Here is a 26,119-nt window from a genome sequence, read left to right as displayed (position 1 = left end):
CTTTGAGCTTAAATTCCACCTTAAAAACTTTTTAACAAACTTTCACAAATTACAAACCGCTTAAACTTATTTTAGTTTCAGCTAAAAAACTTATTTAAGTTGTGATTAAATGAAATAACTGCACCACACGAGAACTAAAGAATAGACGTAACCATTTCCAGCACTTTGGGAAAAAAAAACAGTGAAAAAATTGGAAAATACTTAATTTACATTCATATAATTTTCGATCTTAATCATTTTCAGCAGTGCAGAACTGCTTCTGGATTCTTAAATGCCTGCAAAATATTTTATCCTTAACCCCTATCCAAAATATATTATCCTTAATCCCTATTACAACACACTGTTTACAATTTCGATTTGCTGCCTATTATCGATTATGGATCCTTAGGGCAATGGAGTGCATAGCAATATAAATAATTTACATTGTATGCTGTAAGGAGTTTGCGCAAGTATCACAGTGGTTATAGTCACCGTCCTTCCCACACTGTGAAAAGGGCCCAGGTTAGAATCCCCTCAATGACACTGGGCACTTTTTTCACTCCTTAGCGGAGTTAGTCGGTCTCAGGCGAGGATAACAAGGCCCCCGCCCGCCCCTCCGCGGGAAACTCAGGTTTTTCGTCCAGCAAAACAGGCAAACCGACCAGAGAAAATACACAATTTACAGACATAATGCACACGGGTAGATGAAATAATTCGCGGGTGCCATTAATATGACTATTTTTTTTTTTTTTTTTTTTTTTGTCCATTCTAAGGAAATGGCGATGAGACTAGAAAAGTCATAACTTGACTCTACATACTCCACTACAGTACCTCGCTGTGCTGTAAAATTAGTTCTATCGGATCGTAAACACAGATAAAATGAAATAAATACACATTTATTGCTGAGTTATTAGTTTTTTCCTAGCAAGCCCATCGCGGCCTCATTAGCCCAAGAATCTGGGATCCTACAACCATTACAAGTTAATTGGTTAAGCTGAAGAGAGAGAGGTCTACATAACAGAATGTAAACCATTATTTGGGCAGGCGCCAGTTCTTTGGCCTAACTTCGAGGTTGAACAACTATCAAAATGCACGAAGTTAGCTTAGCGGATGTTTGCAGTTTTCATGTAGTACCAGATGAAGTCTGATTAAGGTATTGCGCTTAGTTGCTCATCTACCTTGTAGTCCTGTTGGATTTTTCATCAACAGGAAAATCTGCTGCAATACTGAAGGCAGTCATGGAGAGAGACTCATAGCCGCAATAGGAAATAACTATCTACTGGATTCACTATGAGTCTGTAAGGTGTTCTGTAGGTGTGACTTAAAAATATTTCTTGATATTTCGCTGATAAGGTAATATTAGGCAGATTTTTCCAAGTTGAGAGTTACAGCAGAGTGATCCAAATAGCCGAAACGTTTCGTAAATAGGATGTTCCACCAGTTTTAAATCCTCAGTTTTGCACTGAATTGGTGTGTTCATTTATTAAACAGCTGATTGACTTATGAACCATCATATAGTGTTGAACCATCCTAGTGTCATTAAAAGATGTGGTTTTGTTATGGCACTTCTGCTGAATAGTAGTATGTTGATTATACAGTTCCTGTCAGCTGTTGTATAAAAGTTTAAAATGCTCATTTTGGACTATTTTGAGAGCACCTGTCAAATATTACTTAGCTTTGCCTTAACTATTAATAAATATCTTTTGTTTATATTTCTATTTGTGATGCTAGTCATTAATGTAACATACCGTCGCGAAAGGGTTAGAAATGTGAAATTCTTGGATGATGAACTTTCTTTGAACACCAGTTTGAAAATCAAATGGTTTATTGATTGTTAAACTTTTCAGGATTTCAGGATATACGTTTTCAAAGTGTAAATCGACAGTAGTATAGTATTTTCAATTGTACTCCGAATATGGTACCCCACTTCGGAAACCACTGCAGTAACAAACTCCAATTGGTATAATATGCAATACCAGAAAATTTATACAAAAACTGTACATAAATGTAATTTGAAAAGTTCTTCAGTTTTTATTTTATTTTTTTTTATTTATTTACCCTGAAAAAAAACAACTGAAGAACAGATTTATTTCACTTATGTCATTTGTCAAGTTCTTGAAAGCGAGAAGGAAAAACATAAAATGCAAGGTCTAGAAAGCCAGCAGCCTCACAAATGTAATTTCCTGCGGCCTGGGTCGATTCAGGAAAGCAGCCAGGGACAAAATTAAAAGGATATTGCAGAAAAGTTGAAGACCCCAACAATAACAGGAAACTACCATGAACATGAAATCATACATAAAAATTGAACAGGAATACACATTATAAGTTTTTTTTTTTTGTGTGTGTGTGTGTGCATTTCCTTTTTATTCTAAAATAGCGGTTTCCTAACTCCTCGCAATTACGATCACTTTCTATGTTTCGTGATTTTTATGGATTGCAATATAACATAAAAGAAAACTTTTAATACTGTTGTGTGGGTGTTATTTTCCGGAAGAAGAGATAAATTATGGAACTTAGTATTGTATTCCAAGGAAATAAACGCGTCTAGAAAAAAATCATTGAGCGAAAACTTAATTTTTAAAATGAACCCAACACGAAAGGTTACTGCAGCCTACAGAAATTCATTCTAAGCTGAACGGGTTGAGGAGCAGGAAACCAAAGACTCTAGTTGGCAATGCACTTGTCAACAAGTGCTGTTGTTCTTGTTTGATTATGTGACAAGGCAACTAAGGCCACGATGCGTCAGTGCATTCTGTCTATAAATTGCGCGTATTCTCTGGTTTTCTATTTTTGAAAACTGAGAGTTTCAGAAAATTACAGTTTTCTAAAGGAAAAATAAATAAATAAAAGCCTGGAACACCCTGGCTGGACCGACTAACTCAGGTACTAAACTCATAAAGCCCACTTTAAATGTATATTTTAAAAGTAGCCAATTCAAGTTGAGTTGGGTTTCGATTTCTTTTGCATCTGCGAGAGGCAACGTAGGCCATTAGACATCGGCATTCTGTGGGCAAATCGTGTGTATTCTATAGGAGATTTAAATGTTGTCCGAGATGAAACACCGGGAGAGAGAGAGAGAGAGAGGAGGGAATAAAGCATACGTCCCAAGCCGCTGACTCACCAAATCAAATGACGGCGTAGAGAAGGGAAAAAAAAAAAACATTCGCAGAATGTTCCTTCGCATCCGATGGAAGTATTTCTCGATTCTGAAAGTGAATCGAACCTAGGACTTACAACACACAGTGAGCGAGGTAATAGACTATTTAGTGCAATACCCTAGAGAACCTTGAGGTATTGCCTTGGATATAATGCTCAGTTAAAATTTCAGGAGCCAAACCTCCGATTTACAGCTCTAATTCGACGTGGAATGAAATTAAATAGATGTTTTTTACAGCCGTACAAGTTTTCAGATGACACAAAGGTTGGCAAGGTGATTAACAACAGTCATAAGGGGGTGAGATACTGTAACAAGATCTAGAAAAATTGGGTCGATGGCTGAGAAATGGCAGTTGAAGTTTAATATTGACAAATGCAAGGTACTACAAATGGGTAGCAGTAACACACAGAGTAACGTGCCAACTGTGTGGTACTAAACTTAGGGTAGTGAAAAATAAAAAAAACCTGGGGAGTATTTGTGCAGTCAGACATGAAATTCTCTGAGCAGTGCAGACATGCTGCCAGGACAGCTCACGGGTTCTTGTTCATGATCCACAGAAACTTTGCCAGCAGGGATAAGGAGGTAATTATCCCTTTGTATAAGGCCGCATCTTGAGTACTGTATACAGGTCAGGAGGCCACTTTAGGGTCACTTAGAGGTCATTTTAGGAACGATGTAGATCTGCTGGAACGGGTGCAGAGAAGGGCAACCAAAGTGGTGAAGGGAACAAAAGAAGGCTTTTAAGTAGAAAGCCTTCAGTTTTGCAAATCGCAGAGTCTCGAGACTAGAAACTTGCAGAGAGATCTGATTGGGTGTTTAAAGCCCTGAGTGCATTGAGTAAACCGAATGTTAACGGAATTCTTCCACTTGCTGAGACCACGCACACATGAGGGGGCATAAATTCAAGTTGAGGAAGGACGGTTGCAAGATATATATGCAAAGAGTTTGCCTTCAGCCAGCGTGTGGTTGATTGTTGAAACAGGCTTCCATTTGTTGTTGTGAAAATGGATGGGTTGAATAAATTCAAGGCAGAACTCGATAAATTTTTGGAGGGTATTGATGAGTGAACTGTGTAGAATTTTTTTTTTTTTTTTGCTGCCGCTATATAAGCTTGCTTTCTTGCATCATTTGCCATTACTACTAATATTACTAATGTACACAATTCCCTATTACGAGCATACAGTAAGCAAAGGGATTAAATTAGAGAACTTAGTGTAATGTCTCCTCTAGTTCCTACAGTGATAGTTATAGGTTACAGACTGCATTCCAATATACCACTTTCTAATTCGATAGATTTTCTAGAGCTCATATCTGGAGATTGAGCTGGAAAGGGAGAAAATGAATTATAACGATTTTCTTCCAACCGCCACGAACTGTCGCATTATTATACTAGGGGCCATCTCATTCAGTGGTAGAATGAAGAACTGCAGGATGTACATGATCCGATTTCATAAACTCAATAGACTCAGTCATCAATTCTTTAATAGATTCAATCCATGCAATGAGAATAACCCCACACAATTATTCAATTTACTGGAACGTGAAATACGGTCACCAACACACTCTAGCCTAGATGTTTGTGCAAAAACATGTAAATAGTGATTCATCATGCTGTAATAGCCGTTTAGAATTTTCTACACGTCCAATCATGTAGGCGCAAACATACAGTGGCGGACAAAAAAAAACTGCATCACTTGTGAATTTTGAAAATCATGTGTGATGCGCTGTATTGTGGGTTGCAGAAATGTTGGAAATGCATTTGTTAGATGGGGATATATATCTCTGTGAATGAAATCCAATAAAGAGACTCCACCTGATATACCTATTTGCCATAAATAGGTTCCCAAAGGGTAAAATGCGTAATTAATGGAAATATGAGAAATCATGCAAATGACAATCATGACAACCAAACATACATTTTATTGCATTTACGTGTACAAACTGAAATTCCAAGTTAACGTATTAGGATTATGTACTGTAAATCAGCAAAATAAGTCCTCAATATTTTGTTGTTCCTCATCGAGCTGCAATTACAGTCTTGCAATGATCTGGCATAGAGTTAATCAACTTCTGGATATATGGTTGCCCAATTTCGTGGTACCACACCCTTACAATGCTCTCCTGCAGCTGAATCTTACTTGCTGGCTTCTGAGCAATTTTAGACGACATTATGTACCAGAAATTTTCAATAGGGTTCAAATCTGACTGTTGCCGGCCCAGTCCAACACTGTAATGCCAGCATTTCTGAGATATGACTGCACCTTAAGGTAGAAAAACGAGGGAAATCTTTGGTGTAAGTATGCTTTAAGCCTTATGAGACAAGAAGACAAACTCATCATTAAATCTAAATAGCATAAAACTTACCAATTTTGCTGTTGCGTCTCCTTAACTCGCCACACCCTTTTGCTTGCTATGCATATTCAGACCATCTGACCGGCGGGGAACTTTAGAGTCGGTGTTATGCAGTCAGGATGGTATGCCTCCGATTTTCGTCTTCTGACATATACATATCGCTCCCCATCCCAGCCAGCCATGCAGGTAGAATTTCGATTCGTCAGAAAAGATGACGATGTCCCATTGCTCTTTTGTCCAAGAAACATGCGTTTTAGCCCAAGCAAGTTGCTTCTACCTTATTTGTTGGGTCAACAGAGGCTTCTTCTTGAGACGATAGGCATGCAGACCACATTCCGAAAGCCGTCTTTGGATAGTTCGTGCAGTTGTTTCAACACCAGAGGCCATCTCAAGGTCCAGTTTTATACCAGGAGCACTAGCATGGCGATTACGAAAGCATAGCCGTTTCAAATATCAATCTTGGGAAGGCGTAGTCACTCTCTTACGGCCCGGTTTCATACTTTAATTTCAGCACCTGGGATACTGTTGATTGGTGGCAGTCTATTTTATCAGCGATAGTACACTTCCTGGGACAGAGCAACAGCTACACTTTTTTTCTTGGTGTCAACTGAACATATGGAGCCATGCTTACACCTCCGCAAAAGAGGATATTAATGAGCGTGTATAGCCTTCCAACGCCGTATTTATAGAAACGGCTGATGCAATAGAAGCGTTATCTGACTCAATACCTTTGCTTTGCGACAAACCAAATTACTGTAATCACACAAAATGTTATACGTTTCACTACAAATGTTACTTTTTTTAAGGTGATGCAGTTTTTTTGTCCGCCACTGTATCCTTTTTTTTTTTTTTTTTTTTTGGTAGTTGTTGGCACATCGGCTTCTGTGGCCATAATGCACCTCCCAAGGTTTTTGCAGTACTTTGATCCAAGCCCGAGGCGGGATTCGAACCCGCGACCTTTGGGTTGCTAGGCAGGCACTTTACCCACCCGGTTAGCCCGGTCGGCACTGTACCTTAAATCTTATCGATTTTTGAATTAAATCAGTGGACAACAACTATCAAACTTCATAATGCATCTCTCTCTCTCTCTCTCTCTCTCTCTCTGCATTGTTAGAGAAGAAATGGGTCTAGATGAACGTACTCCACAAAGTATTCCATGCTGGTGAGCAGATCGGTGATTCGACTCACGGTTGTAGTAGATCACTGAGATCTCTTCTCCATTTGCCACAGATGCTCCTTCCGGAAGTGAAAGTCGTATCTGCCCACCACTTGTAAATTCGAAATATTTCGTGTTGACAATCCTTTGATTTCCATAGTTCTGTTGTAGTTGTAGCTACTTAAACACCAACATTAAGTCCTTTTGAAAATCTGATATATCTGGCGTTGACCATGCTTACAGTAATTAAGGCATCAACGTTGACATGCCATACCACGTTGGGTGATTCTCCAATTTGAATATATTTCATTTGCACTATGCCAATAAAAAGTGAAGAAGTGTTTCTAATATTTTTGCGACGCAATACCATTGACTTCTTGAATTCAAAGGGGTTGGAGAGATGTCCAATTAATTTTAGTTGTGGGTCTATGTCATGGAGCGTCCCATGATTTTTTCGCATGATAAGGGGTGTCTTATAATTAAAGTCGTGGGACACTCCTGTCATTTTTAGTCATTTAGTGATGGGTCAGGGTGTGGAACACAACTATAACTGCAACAGCAGGTTTGTTTTTTTTCGCTTATGTGCAATAGAAAAGATCAAGCATTATAGTACGACAGCGCTTGCAACTCACCTAAGTTGTTCAGTATATAAAATACTGATAGTGGACGCTGGAACAACTACAGCTCTCTGTGCAGAACACAGTTTGTTCAAACCGGAAACAATATACCACTTGTGAATGGACACTTACGAAATCGATTTAGCGATCGTCAATTATTAGCTGGAAGGTTTCAAGATGGTGCAAGGGTTGCTTTCCGTTGGATTTATTTTTTAATTTATTTAAAAAAGGATTCAAGAAAGGAAATGATACGAAACTAAACGGCACGGAACTGTCATCAATCTTAAGAATTGAATGGATAAGGGCAAATTTACATGGTGACGCAACATGAGTTAACTCTGGAGCACAGGTTTTAGGAATAACCAGAGAAAAGAACCTGGAGACGTGCTGATTTTATTATTTTTCAGGACTCTCTTAATCTCATTCTACCAAAATCCAAAGGAGGCATTTAGGTTGGTATTCAGCCTAGTAGGAGAAAAAATTTAATAACATTATCAATACAGGAAGCAGAAAAAACTAGATGTATAAGAAGATAATATTAGCAATAGTAACAGGTTTTTAGGAGCATCAGCGACTAAGGTCAAATTGCTCAGTGTATACTGTCTGTAAATTGCTTGTGTTCTGTAGTCGATTTTCTGTCTGTTGGACGAAAAACTAGAGTTCCAGGGAGAGAGAAAAAAAAAAAAAGCATGCTACCCTCGCCTAAAACCGACTAACTCAGCAACGTTGTGAAAAAGGTCCATAAAAATTCCTCACATCATCGACGGGACGCGAACTCGGGTCTTTTCAACTCGTTGTGAGGAGGACAGTGATTCTACCCACTGTGCTACCCACGAGGACGTATCAGAAAACGAAACAGAATCAGCATAACGGAAAGAAATTATGGTCCATGGCATTAACACGGAACAAGAAAGTCGAATTGCCATTTGAACAGGAGTCAAGTTTCTTCCTGTTTTAAAAAAAGAGTTTTAATTTATTAATAACTTATCTGTAACTACCGAAAACTTTAACAAATTTAATGAGTACAGAAAATAAAGCTGAAGATTTTGATACAAGCCAATTGGTTATTGTGGTAGGCTTTATGTTTATCCTTAACAGCCTTATCATATTTGTTGGAAAACCAAGGATTACTTAAAGATAAAGAAGTATCAGGAAAAAGAGCTTTCAAAAGTAGTTTAAGAAACAGAAATCGCGCAGCACATCCCACTTTGCAATGTTCTAATGCCAGAGGACAGAAGAGTAGAAATGGCCGTGGGAAAGAGATTTAACATAAAAGACAGAATCAGCAAGCTGTGGTCTGAGGTACACAGAGTACCGTCGGCCTTTAGCGCCAAAGCAATTTAAGGTTATGAGACGTCACGATACTGTCTGTAATAGTCTGTATTCTTCGGGCGGTTTGTCAGTTAGCGAGACAAAAAACTCGAATTTCCGGGAGATAAAACTAAGGCACCCTCCTCCAAGACCGACGAACTTGCCCAGGTTCAGCGGGGAAAAAAAAGCGACATAAGTTCTTCCCGTGAAGACAGGATTCGAATCCAGACCTTTTCATACGGTGTGTTAGGACAGCCCATAACTACTTTGTTAACTACGAAAACATCCAGAAGCCAACTGACATTAACTCTACGCTTTAACGTGTTTTACTGGTGAAAGAAAAAAGGGCAGTATCAGCTGGGATTTTCCGGTACTCAATGAGTACGAAGGTAAATTAAAAAAAAAAAAATCAAAATCCATTATTACTGTCTGTCCTTCCGCCTGAGATAAGCAAATTAAAAATTTCCGAATGATCATTAGTGAATGCAAGGGACTCGGAATCCTTGGTCAGGATAGTTGGAAAATTGGAATAGATTGAAGTAATGAAGAATGAGCCCAATGTTTCAGTTTTAATCTCAATGAATCTCCATTTCCATCTATAAGCACCCGCTTACTTTTTCCCACAAAATCCAATAATGCCTCAACGACCACTCATCAGTCATTTTATTATTGTTATCATGAAAGTCCTACTGCAAGAAGTCAATTTCAATGAAAGAAAGTCAAAAAGTTGATGTTTGTGACTTTCTCTACTCTCTCTGTTTTTTTATTTAGCACGCTTTGTCTCCACAGCAAAAGTACAGAACCTTCCACCTTTTTCTCTCAAGTACGCTGGGTCATGTATATGTAAAATTCTCGTCGACGCCGACCAAACAAACAAACAGTCAGCTGAGTGTTTTCAAGCTTCATTTCTGGTTTGGCTGGCGTCCCCAAGAATTTTACATAATCTTATATCAGTAACAAGTCATAAATTGCATGTGTTCTCTGATCGCTGGACAAAAACCTGAGTTTCTGGGGTGGGGGAACTTGCAATCCACACCTGAGACTGACTACCTCAACCATGGGGTGAGAAAAAGTCATAAAAGGCCATTCCTCGCATTATTAATGTGATTAAAACCCGGGCCTTTACCACCCAGTGTAGGGAGTACAGTGATTATAATCACTGTGCTACCGAGCGGACCCGACGGCAGTAAAGGGCATTCATAGCGACTTTTAAAATTATAACGGCATCATACGAAATCCAATGTTCCTTACGTATTGAAGGATCATCTTTAAAACGGTTTTAATTTTAAAAACGGTTACTCTGCCAACTGTGATGATGGGAGACCGATTAGTGAATGAAGAGAACAAAACTGCAGCAATACGTTAGGAAGCTGGGTATATATTTCTGTATGTAGGCCATATGTAAAATTTTCATCAACTAAAATCTTTCCAAAATTTTACTCATGTACACTGATTGATAAACGAACTAAAGGAACAAACTTTCTGCAAAAAGAACACCTTCCAAAACTTTCTAATTCATTTCAGAAATATAAGTGTTCTCAATTCTAATCTGAATGATCTCCACTTCCATCTACAATCTTCCAAGCTCTCATTTACCTTTTTTTTTTTTTTTTTTTTTTTTTTTCACACAGTGTCTACAATCGCTTGCCAAACCGCCATTCAACTCACGAGTGCTAATTATTTGATTCCATTCATTTAAAAGTGCTACAGTGCATATGTGAGCTGGCTGGTTGCTGCAGGGTTTCAGGCACATCAGAAACTTAGGCCATATTGCGCCATATATAATATGTCTGGGGACCTGCGTACGTAATGTGGTCAATTTGCTGTTTGATAGACGAAAAACACAATGTTCCAGGAGAGAAACCATGGTATCTTCGCCACGACTTCTCGCGTCATTGACGGGATTCGAATTCAGGTCTTTTACGCCCAGTATGGGAAGCACGGTGATCATACCAATTGTGCGACGCAAGAGGCTATACACTGAGTGATCACTGAATTATAACCACCCCTGTGAAAACTGAATGCAACCCGTTGACCACGTGAGGTACGAGAGTGTGGAGTTAGTCGACCTACGTAGCATAGATAAAAGTGTCAGTGGTTCAGTAGGTAGCCAAAATTCCGAGCGTGGTGGTTAAGCGGAAAAATTTATCGGACTTTGATCAAGGACAAATTGTGGGTACTCGACGAGCTGGTGCCTCGATTTCCCAAACGACTGAATTGGTGGGGTGTTCGAGAGTGGCCGTAATTAAAGTGTACCAGGACTGGCGTGAAAATGGTCAAACAACGACCCAACGGCAAAACTGCAAAGGTCAGCGAAAGGTTGATGTTAGAGATGAGCTCCGGGTCCGACGACTCGTACAGGCGAACAGGCGCAGCACTGTTGAAGAGTCGACTACCCAATACAACATGGACCAACTCGGAACAATATCTGGCATGACCATGCATCGCACGCTCGCACGTATGGATTATACCAGCAGACGACCCCTACAGCATCCTCTCCTAACCAAGGTTCATAGGCGTAAAAGACTCGCCTGGTGCAAACAGCATGCAAATTGGACGTTAGAAGACTGGAAGGTGTGCTGGTCGGATGAGTCACGTTATTTACTCCATACCTTGAATGGTCGTGTACGGATTTGGCGTCAACAACATGAGGCTCTTGATCCATCATGCATAGTAAACAAAACAAAAAAAAAAAACTGCAGCACTCTTCTGAGACCAACTAACGCGCCACGTTGCGAAAAAGTCCCACAAAAATAGATTTAAAGAAATTAAAACTATTTCATAGGGAAATTTAAATAAAATAATTATTAACCTATCAAAAAGGGCATCGATGAGACTTGGCGGCACAATTTTGTTTACTACTGCTGCATGTATGTTGTAAACATGCTACTCCATAACTATCAAGAGATCCTAACAATAGACTCCTCCAGCCTGGTGGAGAGAGTGGCTAGTAAAACCAATCATCAATAAACTAACACAGTTCTTGTTAATCCTATTTCAAATTGAATAGCAACAAGTTAGTTAACGTGCGCAGTGAGTTACATTTCAGACACCTTAGAAATAGTAAATATACATAATTATAACAAAAAAAAGAGCAAAAATCAACGACTTTTATGCGCGAACCAGAGGCATTTCCTTTCTGTGTATCCACCATATTCTCTATTCATTTTCCTTATGTGCTGGGCGACAATCAACATCCAGTACCTCAGTTAGAATACTCATTATATGGCTAGCTTATGTGAGATTGTATTAAAAACAGAAATAATAATTGACAGATTTCTATTGGGGCCTTAACACCTTGGCAGATTTCTATTGGCCCAATTTTAATCAAATGCGGATCATTCTAGAAATGGATGGATTTTCATGAAATATAAAATTTCATAAAACTCCCTCCCCCTCCACTGAGAATTGAGTTATTTGTATGGAAAGACGGAGAAAGAAATAATAATTGCCGCATTTCTACTAATTCCGATTTTAATGAAATTTTGGATAGGTCGACAAATCGCTATAAAATGACCAGATAACAAAGTTCGTAAGAATTTATCGACAAAGTCTAGTTATTACATGCGGACGGACGTCCGCATGTAATAACTGGACGTACTAAGAAATAATAATTGCCAGTTTTTATAGGTACGATTTTAAAGAAATTTGGGATGGTTCGGCAATTTTTTCTAAAAGATCCAAATCTAAAAATTTATGAAAATCCATCCATTAAAGTCTAATTCCACACACAGATAGATAGGCAAACGGACGTGGTGATCTTAACAGGCGCTTTATGCATATATACTAACGCTCTTAAAAGCTATATGCTTCACTTAAATTAAAGCTATATGCTTGATTAAAGCTATATACTCATTAAAGCTATATACTCATTAAAGGTATATGCTTCATTAAAGCTGTATACTCATTAAAGCTATATGCTTCACTATACACTCTGGAAATTGGCTCCATACAGGTGAAATTGCGTCTCAAGAGTATCCATGATTGTGCCAGAGTATAAACAGAAGGCTACATAATTTCCTCTCATTAAATCAAGCTGTATACAGACAATACCAAATGCTTCTGAAGTCCGTTCGTATTCCCTTAACACTGCATGGGTTCAGATGATGCAAACTGTAAGAGATGGCTGGACATTGGAAACTGCAGAAAATGGAGAGAACGCACCTTTTCCAAACCAATGGTGATCTAATGAAGGAAACAGGCATCGGAGAGCACCTCGACAATCCTATATTATCGTATGAATATTTCAAACCGGGAAATGCAAGCACATCATTTCAGGAATATCTGGGAAAGTAAACGGCATGTTTATCTCGAATGTTTCGCAGCTAACTCCAGGATAATCCGGTTTGCAATTGCGCACTGCAACACGCAATGGAATATCCAGTAATCTCTCTGTCTTCCTCTCACTGATACATAAGACGCATGCATATCTACAAAAGCATCTTTCACAGATTATGGAAATCAATAATTGGCGTTAAGCACTAGGGGAATAGTAAACAGTTCAATCTGCCAGCAGGTACAGAATACGCTAAACGTCCCAAAAGTGATTACACTGAATCTCTCTTAGTGGGAAGCTGAACTATGGATCGGTTTGGAGGCTCACTAGCACTTCAATATACAGGTCAAGATCCTAGAATCTGTAACTGCATGTCAAGTTTGTAAACAGAAATCAAAACAATATGTTTTATGCATTTATTAATTAAAACATTTGCTTTTATTGTCATTTGCAAAATCTTTATATCTTGTGAACTCCTCTGACTGTGTGGTCGTACCTGAGTATAAACAGAAATCACTTGAAGTAAGGAAATAATAAGTGACCATTTCATTTAAAAATAAATAAATAAATAAAACGAATCGACAGAACACGCGCATTATCGCATTAACTACGAATCACAACTCGCATTAATCAGCCGCGAGAAAAAAAAGTACGTGTGTACCCTGTACGCATGAAAGATGTTTTATGTGAAAATATCTTTGACGAAAATCAGAACAGTTTTAAAATCGAACTAGAACCGAAGTTATGAACGATATAACGTTTTATGCTCACACCCGTTACTTACTCTACCGAATCAACTTTAATGGAAGTGACTTAATTTGCGTCATTTCCACGTCGCATTTTTGTGGCAAATTGGTTTTACTTCAGTCCAAAATTTAGTAGGTGTCGCCAAAGATGTCTTCACATCAAAAACAACAAAGAGCTGGTTTTTATAAGTCTCTTTTCTCTGTATCTATATTTTATCTGTTCACAAGTCTTATATATTAAACTACATTTAATCTATGAAGTTTTGAACGGCTCAACAAATATTTTTAAAAGGCCAAAACATAAAATTTCATGAAAATCTGTCCACTGGGAGTTGAGTTGTTACATGCGGTAGGACGGGCGGACATGGTGAAGACAACAGGCGCATATTAAAATTAAATTAAATTTTCTGTTTATACTCCGGGACGACCAAATGGTCAGGGGAGTTCACAAGATGGCATATGCGAAAGAACCTAACCAGGTGTGTTTTCATTATTTGGGTATACGTGATTAAATCCAGAGTAGGCGTTTCGTTTTTTCCACCCCACCTCTTAACTGTCCTTGCCCTTTTTTTTTTCTTTTTTTTTTTTTTTTTTTTTTTTTTTTTACGCATATTTGAACGAAGTGATATTACCTTATTTTTGATCTTTATATTACTCTTATCTTTAATTTGGCAAATAAAATATTTTTGAAAATTTTATTTTGGCAAAAAATATTTGAGACTATGTATGTTGGTAAACGTGAACACTGAGTATTATAGTTTTCAGTTTAGTATTCGTTAAAAACATCCATGTGCAAAACGTACTTTCAATCTTTTCCAACAGTACCCACTTATTTGTCTCTAAGACAAACAAGTATATCTCTCCTTCCTTTCGCTATATAACTATGAATGCGGTAAAATTTGTTTTATTACATTATTAGAAGAGATTATTAGCGTTCTTCTAATAAATTAAAAATAATTTTTCTGTTTATAACCGGGGACAACCACACGGTCAGAGGAGTTCACAAGACAAAGAGCAGCACCGTATTTAGTAGTCACGTGACTTGAACCACGGTTACTCACAGGCATGCGTACTTATGCATCATCCGTTAAACATATTCCTGTCCACTAAGCTAATAAGGGAGGACATTATTGCTGATCTCTCGTCGATCGGGGGTCGGAGAATTCATATACTGTAGTCAAATAAGCGGTCGCTAGGGTGCTAAAAACCTCAGAATGCATTTACCCTTTGGGTTTGACCAAGGGGGTGGAGATCGCAGACCGCACGGTTCGATGAGGACGCCACCAGTTGCTTTGAACTGCACTAGGGCTGCTTCTGCCTGTATCACATTCGTCGATTTGGTGGGTTAAGATGGTGCTAGTATGGTTTTGTTACTCCCTCTATTTCTAGTATCCACTGCGACTATGAGAAGTTCTGAGACTCTCAAGCCGCAATAAACAAGGTTGTTTATTACGACTTGGCTTTCTCAGAACTGGGTTCGTTAGCAGCGCATATACAGCTATAAGTTATTATTATTATTATTAACAGCTACAAAACAGCAATCGATGGTGCAGCTACAAAGCATTATTACACAACTTCCAAGGAGTTGGAGTATACATTTCCAAAGTACAGCGAAAAGTAAATGTACATAAAGAGAACACAAAACAGTAAATAGAAATCTACAAAAAAAAAAAAAAAAAAACAAACTAAATAAATAAAAATAGGACTGATCCGTCCTATTTAAGTGAACAGGAGCCCTGGTATTTCTTCACACACATTACACAATCAGAGTCTTAGAGCTTGCAACAAGAGTAAATTTTAAGGTTCAGGTAACGGAAGAGGTTAGTTATTTTCAGTTACCTCTTGAAGTATCCAGGGGTATCAAATATCTCCAGATTTGCTTTGTTCTTTGATCTTGCAGTCCTGTTAATAGAAGTTGTAGTATCCATAATTTGTTCTTGCATAGGATGGTTTCAGCAGTGGATAGTTTCTTAAAGCTCTTGTCAGTGCGTTGAAATTTATTTGTGAGACGAGGTGAGGACAATTCGGGTACCATTTAACAGTTGGTTAAGAAGGAGTAAGTCGGCTTTATCTCTTCTTTTTTCCAGCGTTTCAAGCCCAAAGAATACGCACCACTCTTGGTAGGATTTCTCATTGTATTCAAGGCCACGTTTAAGGCAAACGTACTGTATTGCTCTTTTTTGAATATTTTAAATTTCTATAAACCTCTATTAGCTAAATCAAGTAGAAACTTAAGTTAATGCTTAAAAAGATATTACTGCTGTTTTTTTTTTTTTTTTTCCATGGCATACTTAAATCGGATAGTAAAGCACTTCGGAACGAAATGCTCTTGCCGTTTGCAAAGTGGTTATGATGACTATCCTTTCACACCATGTGGAAAAAGGCCCCGGATTGGAGTACTGTGAGGGGAAATCGAACCCAGCGACGGGAGGAACTTTCATAGGCGTTTGTCATGTCGTGGGCGATTTAGTAGGTCTTGGGCGGCGGATATATGTTTCCACCCCGCCAAGTCTATTTTTAGCTCGAGAGAAACAGCCAAACGGACTGCAAAAGACATGTGGCCTACGTTCACAATATTGTGAAGCCTCATGGCCACACTTTCTTCGGCATAAATTCAAAATAACGCAAAAAATCAACTCAGATCTGAATGCGATCAGAAGGGGGGGGAAAAGAAAAAAGAAAAGCAATTCGGATTTCGTTCGAGAATGAATAACATGTTTGAATTAGTTAAATTCGAAAATTTATCCCGTGCAGACCTGAAGCCTAAACAGAAACTTTTAAATGGCAGACGCCCACAAACATTCTAATTTTCTGCAGTTAGTTCTGAATTTCGACTCGCTAACCCGACGAATAGCTACTGTAATCAGAAACAACGTCTATCAGAAAGAGCAAGTTTTTTGACTGGAAGAACAGGGGTCACCAATCGGATTACCCAACTTGATGTTGGAAATCAATATGAAATGAAACGAAATAAAAGAATCTATATTTATGCTAATCACTGTAAATATTTTCCAGATAAACACAACAAAACGCAAATAATTACTCAAAAGAACCAAAGGCGCTACGAAAGAGCACGTGAAGTTCATGTTTCGATCGGTACACAATTATTGTTTAATTCGTCCTCGTAAACTCCATAATGCATCACTGTGTGGCTTTGCATACATGTTTTGCAATATTAGATTATGATAAGTAATCAAAGAAACTGCGTTTCATGCAATCTGCCCAAGGAAGGACTTCGACACAAACAAGCTTAAGCCTTAAAGTAATCCATTAATCCCATTTACTGGTTAATTTCGCGGAGTTGTATTATTACGAGTTTCAGAAATGGCTCGGGGCGTCGTATGGGATTCAGCGATGGCAGAGAATGAAGAGCAGCTCAATCTAAAAGCTCCTTCTGAAATCAAACGAAGTGCACGATTGTGGTAGAAATTAAATAAAAAATATAGAAATTAATATTTACTTTATTATAAATTTTAAAGGCAGTAAGATATGATAAATAAAATTTGCTTTCAATGTCCCACTCTCTGGGTTCTGATCTTTATGACTATCATAAAAAATGCAAGAGAGTTTAAAAAAAAAAAAAAAGAACAAACAGATCTAATTTCTGCACTAAGAAAATATTAGTAGTTATGTGTCAATATGACTTTCCTGAAAAACAGAAAATCAATAATATCCTAAAAGATCCATGGGTTCAGAAATTGTGGGTAACAGAGATACTAGCATTGTACGCGTGTAAGGTTCGTTTAAAAAAAGAACTACTGTATTAATAGTTTTCATCATGAAAAGAGCAACGCATTAGAAATCCACAGTGTCCAACAAAGGACCAGTAATGCTTGATCAACTTACTGGAAAAACTTATGGAAATTTATCAATGATCAAACGTGTTGTCTTCTTTAGAGTGCATTTTATTCTACTCACAAAGCTATCCAAGGTCGTTTACTTGCAGTTGTTCAAAACCGGATATTGTTATCAGCTAAAAAGCAAATGAACAAGAAAAACGTTTATAGAGATTGGTGTTTCACCAATTTCTTACCATTCCAAAGTGCTCTGCTACTCAAGGAATGGTGAAAACCACTACTGTGAAGACATCCAAAAAATTCCACATTTTAAGAGTCCAAGGGGTAGTAATGAAGATAGTGAAGTTGCACCCATATTACACGAAAAGGATTTTTTTTATTCACTTTAGTGCCTTAAAGTTTATCTGTCCGTATAATAATGACAGATTAAAAAATGTAGCTAATTCAAAAATACTGTTTCTACGGCCACATAGGGGGGGGGAGTACAAGAACAGTACCTTATTTAGTAGTCACGTGGGTGAGAAGTATGGTTCCAGAAACCCGTGTAATACTGTACCCACGCGTTTGACCATTCAACTATAGCTATAGTGATGTACATTTGAGAATCATGCATACTTGGCATATCATAACTGATTAATATACACGATGCTATTAAAAGTATTGGAATACCATAGGATAATTTCACGATATGTCAAATATACAGCGCTTTCCTTAGTACTTCATTTTTTTTTAATCCGGTATTTATTTAAATTTTCTTCAGGAAAGTTCATATTAAAAATATTAGAATGAGACATGTAGAATTCTGAGCCTGGGAATTTTTTTGTGCATCAGCTACTTTGGTCAGAGGGCACGACTAAGTTGTCTATGGAAAATATCCATTCCACCTGCTCTTGCCCATATTTGAATTTGACATTTCTGCTCATATTGCTCCAGGAATATAGTCGAACACTGCTTGCCGTAAATTTCTGTGGAAAACGGAATGATTTTAACAATTCTTCCAGAACTTCTATAATAATAATAGCAGTTCAAAAATTAAACTTAAAAAAAAAAATGTATTTTTCGAATAACAAATTGTTATCCCCAACCACACGATCGGCTTGCTAAAAGCCGATCGCACTGTTGGAAAACTAATCGTATCTTTCTCCACCCTGCTACCCAATATCTCAGACGTATTACCTTTTCAACTTCTAATTCTCCCTTTCCCTATACAACTTAAGAAGTAGTGTGTTTTCGGCACTGCTTATTCATATACAAAGGTGGACAAAATAATAGAAAAACTTGTGACAAGTATATTCATTATGGTGTTGGGCCACCATTTACTTTTAATGTTTAGTGCTCAATATTCAATGAATGTGTTTTGTACACAAGGTCTTTAACACACTCCAATAGAAAGAAATCACAGGGCGTGATATCTGGTAATCTAGGCTGCCAAGGTGCAAAGTGTGTTAAGTGTCTGACGGCACCAGGGGTTTCCCCCATTTCCGCGTTGCTTTCATTGTGAGTGTACCAGTTCACTGGGAAGGCCAGAGATTTAAAAGTGTGTGGATCATGAGAGTGTGTTATGTTATGTACCGTTGTTCCTCTAGCCATTTAGCCGCTGGACACCAGCTGAGGCCCAGCGTTGCCCGCACTTCGCCCCGTGGAGGCAGGTAACCACTAGGCGGCCAAGGTATGGGACCACCACGCCCAATCCACTGGTTCGGGAATTCCTCGTTGAGAGACTCGAGCACAGTCATGCCTTAGTGTGGCAGGGCGCCATCTTGCTGGAAGAAGAAACCAGGTTGCAGTTTTTCTAGCTGTGGGGTAGACAAAGCTTTCGAGCGTGTCTACGTAGATGTTAGAGTTGACCGTTGATTCGACAAATAAAAAGGGTCGAATCACACGATGTGCTAATGTGCTCTGTCATGACGCGTGGGTTTTCAGATCCCCAGATTCGTACGTTTTGTTTGTTAACTGTCCCTGAAATGTGGCTTCATCTGTGAACATGATTTTTTTTTTTTTTCAGAAATTCGTTATCCCTGTCGACCCTATCAAGCATGTCGATTGCAAATTCCTTACAGACAAGGCGCCTCCGTAGCCAGGTGGGAAGGAGCAGCAGTGCGTAGCACACCCTTCTTGATTAGACCGGGGTTCGAGCCCGTCACCACCAAATACGGAACATGCAGAAAGGTCAGGGAATGACCACCGCACCGGAGCAATATGGCCTTAGTTGCTAATGCTCCTAAAAAACCAAATAACAACAACAACAACTTACAGACAACCCTACCATCTCGCGTAATCAGTGAAACTTCGAAAGTTTTTCTATAAGATGAGGTCTTCAATATTGTTCTGCTACTTCTGATTAAAATTTCATTACAATCAAAGTTGTAAAGATAATTCTCATACATCCTGTATATTCATACAATTAAAATATCAGCGAAAAAAAATTATGAAGAGGAAATTAAGTACACCAGGTATCGGTATGGAGTCTTGTATGTCTTTATACTTGTATATTGTAAATTACGTGTGATCTAGTAATCTGACTGTAAGATGAAAAACCCAAATTTAGAGGAGAATAAAAACGATGCACCCCCTTCCCAAACACACCAACTGATTTGATCATGACGTAAGAAGAGCCCAAAAAAATTTCATCCGAACAAGAAATATTTCACGATATCAGTTGGAGGAGGAAATTGAATCCAAACCTCATCCTGAGGTGTCATGTTGTGAACACTGCTATCGGTCAGCTACAGCTCTATTCCTTCTCGAATTACGTATCACATCACAAGCATTTCACAATCAATGGATACCACAATTTTATATTCTGCACTTTTTTTTTTAATTTTACGTATATACAGTTCAATCCAGTCTCTTCACACAAAAGAATACAAAAACTATTGCTCCTGCATCCCTTAAATCATTGGAGTGGGTTTTGCAGGTAGTGCAGAGAGAAAAGAGAGGGAGATGGATTTGTTTACGCTCTATTCCAGTGGTTCCCCAAGCTTTGTCATTGAGCCACTTAGATTTAAACGATGCAACATTCGCATCATATAACGAATGATTTCCATGGAACTCAATGGAGTTTTCCCTCATCTTATGGCACATTTCAAGAAAGTCGCGAAACACTAAGATGCCAGAATATATTTTGGAATCCACTCAGATAGTAGGTGCCTCTCAACTACGTGCTCGTCCAACCAAATACATAGAGTGTTGTAGCTTTTCTGTATATTTTCGTGTTTTTGACCTATTTACGCTTTTCCTGGACGTAATTTGGCCCTGTTTTCATAATGCTTTGAAGATTACCACGTTTCAGGGCAACGCACCTTCATTTGATACTGCTGTGGATATTCGAGATTTTGTGTATGTAAATATATTATTCCATCAACGTGCATGCTTTCTTTCTAATTGTATTGTCAACCTTTCATGGTTTCTGTATTGTATAAAAGGTAAATGAAATTTACCGTGATTTTTATATATTGATTGGCATATTTATTATTTTCTCCAAATCCCCAATTTTCTACAGGACCACGGTCGTGGGGAATATATCCCTCGCGTTGGCATGCAATTATCGCACAGAAAATTAGTCTCGCTATAAATATACTGTAAGTTCCAGGTTCCTAAATATGACGGATTTTTTTACTTTTATTATTACTGCACATCTTTTTAGGCTCGGTTCTTTCGGATTCCTAGTATGTTTTTGCATTGCATAAACATAATAAATTGCGTTTTATTGTTTTCTAAAGCTTCCCTGGTTTTAGGTTTGTACTGTATTCAACTACATGCGTATATTTTAACCAACATTTTCTGAAAACTGTCCTACACATACGATAAAAATTAGAGGGCGCTGGTGGACAGACTGTTTCAAACTGGTATTTTAGGCTTTAAATAAGGCTCGCTGGTTAAGTTAGCATGTCCACGAACACCTCCACTGAAGCGGACTACAAGCAACGGCAGAAGGCTCATATATAATGGACTATTCGACACACAGCTCTCATGTTACTGTTTGGACTGATAAAATTTTAATCTCGACTACCACTGCATGTACCACTTGTCGATGACAACTTATAAAAATTTAGCAGCACATGCTTGTCTAGTTGCCCATGTATTTTGTCGCTAGAGGGTGCTCCTGGGAAACCGTAACTTTTCTAAGCACTTCTTCCAGTTCGGAACACATCCTGTGAAACTGAATAAAAACCAGAACTGAGTAATAAAAACTAATTATTTAAAAAATCTGCTAAGCTGATTTAGCACCTGCTGTTAACGATTAGTCATTATTAAAATTAATATACGTCAGAACTGAAAAGCAATTTATTTTAATTTATGCAATAAGAGTTCAAAATTATTTATGATGTTCAACATTTTTTAAGCTTGACTGTTCGGACTACAGTACTGTAACCTATGCCTTGAATAAAACTAATTTGAACTGAGTTAGCTTAAAAAAATGTTCGTTTATACTCTGAACGGCTGAAGCCTGGAGCGTTTATAACTTTATTGTACTGTTTTATTGTAGACGACTAGATCGTAGATATAGCTAGTCATTACATCACAGCACATAAGGACTCCTTAATATATCAGTCATTATAGACGACATAGCAGCGCACCAACTAACAGTAAGTTAGGCACTTTTTGTGGCAGTATAAGGGATCGATATCGCAATGAGCGAAGTTGTGTCCGCGCAGGTTACCCCAGGAGCATAGCCAGCCCTTCTTTTCCCCATCGCTGAAGTTGACTTTGATACCCCATCTGAAATCTAACTCTGAAAGTCAGTCACATTGTGCTTACTTCAGACTTTCAAAGGATTGGAGGAAGATGGAGGTTGGTTATTTGATTTTTTTATGGTGCATCCGCAGCTTAGGCCATAATGAGCTAAGTCAAAAAGTTGAAAGTCAGGGAAGTGTTTCCCGAATTTTCTTGACTTGAAAGCGAGTCCCAGAGGGTTTCGAAACGTTGTCATATTATACAGAATTGTTAAATTAATTGGATCAATTTTGTAATTACTATTTAGAACCAATAAACGAAGAATTTTGATCAATATTGAGAAGAGTTTAATTTTAACTTGTATTAAAAAATATCATTGGCAAAGGACTTGTCAAAATGTGAATAATCCCTCGAGAGGCAATTTATATTTATTGTAGGATTCAGGATCCCTGAAAGTTCAAAATTATCCCATACACTTTCCTTCCTTCTCTGCCATCAGTTCTTTTGGCATCTATTTTGGTGTTGACTTTAACAAATGCCCTTTGGTTGGTATAAAAATCTTAATAGACGAACAAATTAATGCAAAATGTTATTTTAGTTCGATGTAAATCACCTAAGTAGGTGAAATGGCATTGTTTTTGTTACATCTCATATTGGAACTCCTTAATAATGAGTTGCCTGTTATTGCACTATCTCGAATAAGCAACGCTTCCCCAGTAGAAAAGACTAATGTTACTTATTATCGGCGGTACCACCGCCCAGGCGCCACCGTTTCCAAGCTTATTTGCCTTTCCTCCGTCGGCTGGGTTGCTATCCTGCTGATACAATGAGTGACAATCCAGTTATGAAGTTTAACTCCACAATACGAGAGAGATGTCAAACGGTGTGCGATAGTAAAGTACTAAAAAGGGTTTAGTGCTCAAAGTCTCAGTCTACGGGAAATATACTAGACGAACAAGTTCGTGCAAAGCATCATTTTAGTTCGTAGTAAATCACCGAAGATGAAATGATGTGTAGGTGAAATAGCATCATTTTTGTTACATCTCATATCGAACACCGCCTGGCATCTATCATATTGTGAAGTTAAACTTCATAACTGGGTTGTCACTCATTGTATCACCAAGGTACCAATCCCGCCCACCGAGGAGTTGCCAATAAGCCTCGAAACGGTGCCGTCTGGGGAAGCCTGATGTTTCTCGAAGTTACTGAGAATGGGTAGCAACAGGCTGCCATAATGGGGAAGCGTTGCCTATTCGAGGAGTTTGAGTTGAGTGAACGCGAGTTTAAAGAATTACTGCCCTTTTCATTTTACGACGCCATTTCTTCTTCTTCCTCTCCTACTATCCCTTTCCTCTACTTTTTTGCTTTTCTAGGTTTAATAGGGACAAGTTGATAATAGAGTTATTATCCCACACATATTCAAAAAGCCTTGAAAAGGTGCCGTGTGGATGGTGTATCCGCCAAGAATAAGTAACATTAGTCTTCTCTGCTGGAGAAGCGTTGCTTATTCGAGGCGGCACAATAACAGGCAACTCATTGTGAAGGCATTCACAATATGAGATGTAACAAAAATTATGCCATTTCATCTACTTCAGTGATTTACTACGAACTTATTATGGCCTATGTTGGTATTGGCCAACATAGGCCATAATAAGTAATTGTATTTATTAAAATTACCAACTACAAACAACTTGGAAAATTCCTGAAGACCACTGCAATTCTTAATGACGATTGCTTCGAAACTATTTTCTTCTCTGAGCACTCGACACGTCACAATTAAATCCGATGAGCCTACCATATTTATTGTAAATCTCCAGTAAGAGAGCTACATCGATTCATTTTCATATTCTCCAGTCTTTACAAAATCGCTTACAAACTTCGATTTAATAGAACAATTTTTAAATCATATGCATTTCTATTTCCTCCTATCATACCAGAAGTCGTGGGATTTTTGTAGTCATACACAAAAATATATTTATTCAAAAAAAGTAACAGCGTATTTCTCACCTGAGGCCAACAATCTATTAATGCGTGGTAGAAAACGTTATACAGTCGAATTCCCAAATCTAGAAATCCATTATCCAGCACCACCTATTTTTTGGCAATATTTAGGAACACGGGCGAATCCGGAAAATCAGCTGAAAACTGGAAAATTAACTTCTCGGTTGCCGCTGTTAGTTTCATGATGCATTAGCATCTTAAGCGGTATTGTTCCAGTATATTATTTCTGTAGAAGTGTTAACAGATCGGTTTACATGTTGTGCAGGCTGAAAAATCGGAAAAACTCAAGCGGAGTGGACTCTGCTCTCCTTCTCGCCTCTTGAAAATAGCTAATTACATCTCCAAATGAAGAAGCCTGTAAGAGTTCTATCAGTCTCCGACGGGATTCGAACCCAGACCTTTCCAATCGAGTGAAACATGTTACGGAAGACTCAGATCTTAGACTCAACATCTTGCAAAGCAGAGGGTTAAGGATTTCATCACAGAACCATAAAAGTTTTTGCCTCGCTCCAACATCGAGAAATTTGTTAGATCACTGAATTGTCTAACGGGTATTTCTTGAGCAAGATTAACTACTCATTATTAATAACAGATGGATTAGTCACAGTTTTCCCAGTTTTTACATGAGGCATTAAGACTTAAGTAGAGATTCACTAACAACGTCATTTTATTTACTTTTCTACACATTACAGTACACAAGTCTAATTACAATGCGCAATATATTGGTATAAATTTTAATAATATATTCTACATAACCGCCACTGTAGTTTTGTTTAGCGAATGTTTTCAGAATTTTTACACCAATTGCTGTCGGTAAACAAGAGTGACACAGCAACTTTCAAACATTGTTATTTGCCCATATGCCACCTAAAAGAAAATGAAGTGGCACAAAAAAGAAACGGTTGTACAGTATTATTAATTATTTAGTTTTTAGGAGTATTAGCAACTAAGGCCATATTGCTCCGGGAATATGCGGTGGTCATTCCCTGACCTTTCCGCATCCTCCGTATTTGGTGGTGACGGGCTCGAACCCCAGTCTAATCAAGAAGAGTGTGCTACGCGCTGCTGCTCCTTCCCACCTGGCTACGGAGGCACCGTATTGTTAATGACCCTTGACATTGAGACATCGTTGAAGCGCCTGTGCGAAATTTTTCGTTTTCTCTCTTTCAAAATATAAATAAATAAATTTTCTGTTTATACTCCGGACGACCACATAAGGTCAGAAGAGTTCATAAGATAAAACGAATTGCGTTAATGATGCGAGCAATTTTTATGGGTGTTCTTCTTATTCTGAGTGGCTGAGTTAGTCGATCTCGGGCGAGGAGAGTATGGTATTTTCTCCAAGAAACTAGGGATCCCCCCCCCCAATGAAATAGGAAAATCGACCACAGAACACATGAAATTGACAGACATATAGTACATAGGCGCAATACGACCTAGGATGCGCCTGAAACCCTATAACAACAGGACCACTACTGCACAGAGTATAATATCTTTTAAAAATTATTTTCTGCAATATAAAACGGCCTCCGTAGCCGAGTGGTCAGCAGCGGGAGCGTAGTAGCACACGCTCTTTGAGTAGACCGGGGTTCAAGCCCTTGACCGTTAAATACAGTCAATCTGCCAACCCGCACTGGACCAGCGTGACAGATTATGGTCCATTTCCCTCAACGCGAATGTATAACACCTACTGCATATTTGCTGAATTTTGTAATATTTTCAGTGCTTTTCCAAGTACCGTATGCAGTGGCGAAACTACTATACCGCTTGGTCTGCCACTCCAGAGGTTATCCGAAGAATCAGGGGTCGGAGACTGATTTTGTACGGTTGCACATGGGGATCGTTCGGCAATCTGGCAGAAGCAGGCAGAATTTATAGCTCAGCCAAATGCCTATGTTACATTTCTTTCTGAAAAGGGAAGACTACGCTTGAACAATACATTCGTACAATACATTGCAGTATACAAATGATAGTATTCTTATGACTATAATATCATCATCCGAAATCCGGATAATTCCAAAATCTGGAAAGGGTCGGATACCGAAGGTGT

Source organism: Mastigoproctus giganteus, chromosome 2, assembly GCF_048544385.1.
Source record: "Mastigoproctus giganteus isolate SK-2022 chromosome 2, ASM4854438v1, whole genome shotgun sequence".
NCBI classification, from domain to species: Eukaryota; Metazoa; Arthropoda; class Arachnida; order Uropygi; family Thelyphonidae; genus Mastigoproctus; species Mastigoproctus giganteus.
Note: the sequence above shows the minus strand (reverse complement) of the source record.